General features: G+C 30.5%; 1 pseudogene; it reads right to left on the bottom strand.

The window, feature by feature from the left end:
- Positions 1–903: 903 nt before the first annotated feature.
- LOC148273686 (uncharacterized) lies at positions 904–2,929 on the bottom strand (annotated as a pseudogene).
- Positions 2,930–5,048: the final 2,119 nt, after the last annotated feature.

The raw sequence follows: 5,048 nt of genomic DNA, 5'->3' as shown, positions 1-5,048 counted from the left end.
GACAGGAAATTAGTCCCAAACAACTTGAGTCAATTTCATAATGCGTCATGGTTTTATTCCATATATCTTTCATCCAGACCATGCATGAAGATATGGACCTAAAGCAAACATCTCGTGATAAGACGGTCAAGACTTAGGTAGTCATCTCGTGATAAGACGGTCAAGACTTAGGTAGTTCTATAACACCTTCCCCGTTAAGATGAGATACAGGGGGTAATCCACTTATCTCACATCAGCCCTAAGCCTTGCGCTGCGTCTTATCGGAGGTGTTTCTGTGATGTCATCTAACTCATGATCATCAATATTTTCTCTTGTTCTACATAAATTACTCATAATTGCCTGTGCCGGGTTTATTCGATCTCTTCGCTCTCTATTACATATTACATTTTTACATTTCATACACAATTTAAATAGAATATACAATACAGTTATTTTGAAAAAACATAACAATATAAATGAAAAATAGTTGTTATTAACAATTTCTTTGAAAATATTATCTTTCCCTTTTGAATTTTCCATAGTGTCGTACAATTTATTTAGTTTGTGACTTATGATAGATAAATCATCCTTATCTAAATTGAAAACCTTTGGGTAAAATTTTGGTGATTCTATTTTATCAATTTTGGAATAATTATCTGCTTTACAACAATAGTCTTCTACAATGTTAAACATGGGAATAATAGATTCCATTTCAAATAGGGTAGATAAATTATTATAATTATTAGTATCACTTACAATTATAGCCTTGGTGGAATATAGTTTACAGTTTGGTTCCATGTGAAGGATACCGGTCATTTCTAACTTAAGGTCTATTGTTTCTAAATTTTTACATTTTATGGTAATAGAAGTTGCGTTTGGTAAAACATAAATCCAATTGTTTGGTTTACTGAGCTTATGCCAAATTTGTGGTATATGTGTTGGCTCAAACATTAGTTCAGTTTCACAAATTGGTCGGGTATGTATATTATAATAAATTAAATTATTTATTTTACAAATTGCCTTATTCTCGTAGGTGTCCTTACAACTATCTAAACTATCAATGACTACGTACATTAATTTTGAATCTGCTATAGCTAAATATTTTATAGAAGGTAAAATAAAAACATATAAATTATCCTGCCTTTTCATTGGCAACGGTATTAAATTGTAAACATTATAACTTGTAAAACCGCATAAAGGGTTAGACATTTCAAATATTATTCTTCGGTTTGCATATAAGAGTTTAACATTTACCAAAGACATTATATTCTTAATATACTTTATATTAGGTGGTATAGGGTAAAAGGTAGAGCTAGGTTAATGAGGTGTTGATTTTATTAACTCTTCAATAAATTGATTAGGTGTGATTACGAAAGGATGAATTACATTAATTTCTGCAGACAAAAGTGCATCCATTATCATATTATATTCATTTTGTAATTCCGTAGTCATAAGACTTAACAAAGCTAAATGACTATCGATATCTTGTTTTACCTCTATATCGAATAAATGTGTATTGACAGTATCGCTATATTTACTAAACTTTACAAAATTCTTACTAAATATATTTTCGTTTCTATCTAAATTAGTTATTGTATTATTGAAATTAGTTATTGTTGACATAACTATCTGCGTTTGCTGTTTTAGCAAATTAAAAAATTCGTTTTCATCTTTATTTAAAGAATTTATTGATTCGTCATAATGATGTGCGTCATTTTCATCCAATGTTCCAAAAACAGTTTTAAAAGCTCTTCCAATTATATTAAACCAACCTCGCTTTACTCTTTTAGTTTGTCCTAATATGTCTCCTAAGGCTTTGTCTTTTTGTTTTAAAACTTCGGTCAATTGGAATAAAATATTTAATGATGGTTCACATAGAGAAAAGTTTTTATGTATTCCCTTACTACATAAACTTCAGTTTTCTTTAAATTTCCTTCAATGAAAATTAGCTTATCATTAAATAAATCCAAATCAATATAAGTTACTAGTTTCCATAGGGTTTCCGAAAATTGCACAGTTTTCTGATGTTCATAGTAGATTCCTGTAGATGACAAAATCTGAGTCGGATTGAAGCCATTGCAGAATGTAAAAACTGTGGTTATTCTGCAATAAAAGCTTTTTTTAATCTATTGAAATGAACTTTAGTCTTTTTATTTTTAATGAGTATAGTACAATTTACATTTGAATTTAATTCTACAATTTTATACGGCCCTTCATAATTAGCTGTTAGTTTTTTAGACTGTCTAGGTTTCGTGTGTTCGTTTTTAAGATAAACGAAATCTCCTATATTAAAACTAGCGTTACAGTTATTTTTCTTATCGTAAGTTTCCTTTGATTTTAACTTTTTTTCTAATATATGCTGACGTGCTAATTCATGACATTTATTAAGTTTGTATTGCAAATTATCTATGTAATTCTCATACGTGTATTTAAATTCTGGTTTCTGCGTTATTGATGTAGGTAAGTCGGGTTTATTTCCGTAAACTAATTCTTAGGGGGTAAAAAGTGTTGAGGAGTGTGGCGTACAGTTGTACGAAAAGCTTGCTAAGCTTAACCAATCGTCCCAATCAGTTTGATTTTCTAAAATATAGTGTTTAAGATAATCCGCTAAAGTAGCGTGCGATCTTTCCAATGCACCATTTGATTGCGGGTGATAAGCCGTTGTTTGAATTTGTTTAATTTTGAAAAGTTTGGCAACTTCTTTCAAAACATTGGATGTAAAATCCTTCCCTTGATCTGTTAATATCTGTTTAGGAACACCGAATTTACAAATAAAATTATTAACTAACTGGTTAGCAATAGTGGTTGCTTCATGATTTTGTATAGCATACGCTTGCGAAAATTTTGATAATTCGTCCTGTAAAGTTAAAATGTACTTATTTCCATTTTCAGATATAGGTAATGGACCAACAATATCTAAAGCAATTTTTTCGAATGGCTTTTCGGACATTGTCGTTATTTCCATCGCTTGTGAATGTCGTTTACGTGATATTTTATTCTTTTGACAAGACTTACAGTGTTTAATGTAATGTTTTACATCACGTTTCATATTTTTCCAATAAAATCTCTCCTTGATACGGCTATACGTTCTGTGAAAACCTGAGTGTCCCGAGTGAGGAGAATCGTGGTTTTCTTGTATTATTTGTTCTCTTTCCTGTTGATCTGGGTTTTTTATTTTATTGTTACATATAGTTATATTTATATCAGAATTAGAAAAAATATACATAATTATTGATTTAACCTTATTCCAATTAAATTCGGATGAGTTGAATTTTGGAATCGATAAAGTTTTAATTCCTTGTAATATTAGTAAGTTCTTTAAATTTAGCAAACAATCAAATAAATCGGTGTATGTAGGTTTATCCCAAAAATGTTCTCTCGTAATAAGATGGTATATTCTAAATCCGTTACTTAAATCTGAATGTAGTATGTCTTTAACATCACTTTTACATTTATTTATTTCGTTATAGTTTGGTATAATATTTTTAATCTCCAAAGAAAGTCCTTCGTTCATTTCCTTATCGTTTGAAATAGTATGACATGTATTATTTTTTTGTGATAAAATGTTTTCGTCGTTTTCCTTTATATTATTAGATTCGCTGTTAGTTTGCTTCCTTAAATAATGAAATTTAATAAAATCTTCGTAAGAGTTTGGTTTCGGGTTAATTTGAAAATTGAGTATTTGACTATGATCGATTCGCGACAATGCATTTGCATTCGAGTTATGTTTACCTGGTTTGTAAATAATTTCATATTGATACTCTTCCAATTTTAATCTCCAACGAATTAATCTTGATCCTGGATCCTTACAATTAAAAAGCCAGACGAGAGGTCTATGATCTGTAATTATATTAAATTTTACTCCGTAGAGGTACGGTCGGAAATGTTTAACTGCATAAACAATTGCTAAAAGTTCCTTTTCTGTCGTAGAATAATTTGATTCTGCTTTATTCAACGTACGAGATGCAAACGATATCGGTAAATCTTGCGAAATCGGACCTTGAGAAAGTATTGCGCCGATTGCAAAATTACTCGCGTCAGTAGTAACATTAAAAGTTTTATTAAAGTCTGGATACTGAAGAATCGGTTCACTCATTAATTTATTTTTAAGATTTTCAAAAGATTCTTGTTGTTTTTCAGACCAAACAAAAGGTTCGTTCTTTTTCAATAATTTCGTAAGTGGTTGCGAATGTTTACTAAAATCTTTTATAAATCGCCTATAATATCCGATTAAACCTAAAAATGATTTTATATCTTTTGTGTTAGTCGGAATAGGATATTTTGATACTACTTCTATTTTTTCCGGGTTTGGTTTAACACCATTTTCTGAAATAACGTGCCCTAAGAATGCGACTTCGCGACGCATAAATTCGCACTTATCTGGGTTTAATTTTAGATTATGTTGTCTGAGTTTTTTGAAAATTTCCTTTAATCGTATTTCGTGAGATTCGATGCTATCACCAAAAAGTATTAAATCGTCCATAAAAGAAAAGATCCTTAGCCCTTGCATACCAGCTAATACATTATTCATCAAGCGTTGAAACGTAGCGGGAGCATTTTTTAATCCATATGGCATCCTTAAAAATTCGAAATGATTAGTACCACTAGAAAACGCGGTTTTCTCTGAGTCCTCTGGATTCATAGGTATTTGATGGTATCCTGAATAAAGATCCAATGTCGTAAAATATTTCGCGTGACCCAATTGGTCTAATATTTCAGTTATATTAGGTAAATTATACGCATCACCTACCGTTACTTCGTTCAATTTACGATAGTCTACAACGACCCTCCATTTAGGTTTTCCTGAACTATCCGTTTTTTTTGGAACTACCCATAAAGGAGCTGACCACGGCGAATGTGAATGTTTTATAATTTCTTGTTCTAGCATTTTATTAACTTGATCATTTACTTCCTTTTTGTGTACTTCGGGATAACGGTATGATTTGACGTGAATCGGACTTTGAGTTGTTGTCTTTATTTTGTGGTTATCAGTATTTGTTTGACTTAGAATATCTCCCTCTAAATGGAAAATTTCACTGTATTCTTTGCATATTGATAATAATGACGAT

This window comes from Micrasema longulum, unplaced genomic scaffold, assembly GCF_059751315.1.
Source record: "Micrasema longulum isolate JH-2025_06_02 unplaced genomic scaffold, ASM5975131v1 h1tg001870l, whole genome shotgun sequence".
Lineage (NCBI taxonomy): Eukaryota > Metazoa > Arthropoda > Insecta > Trichoptera > Brachycentridae > Micrasema > Micrasema longulum.
This window is presented reverse-complemented; position numbering and strand designations above follow the sequence as displayed.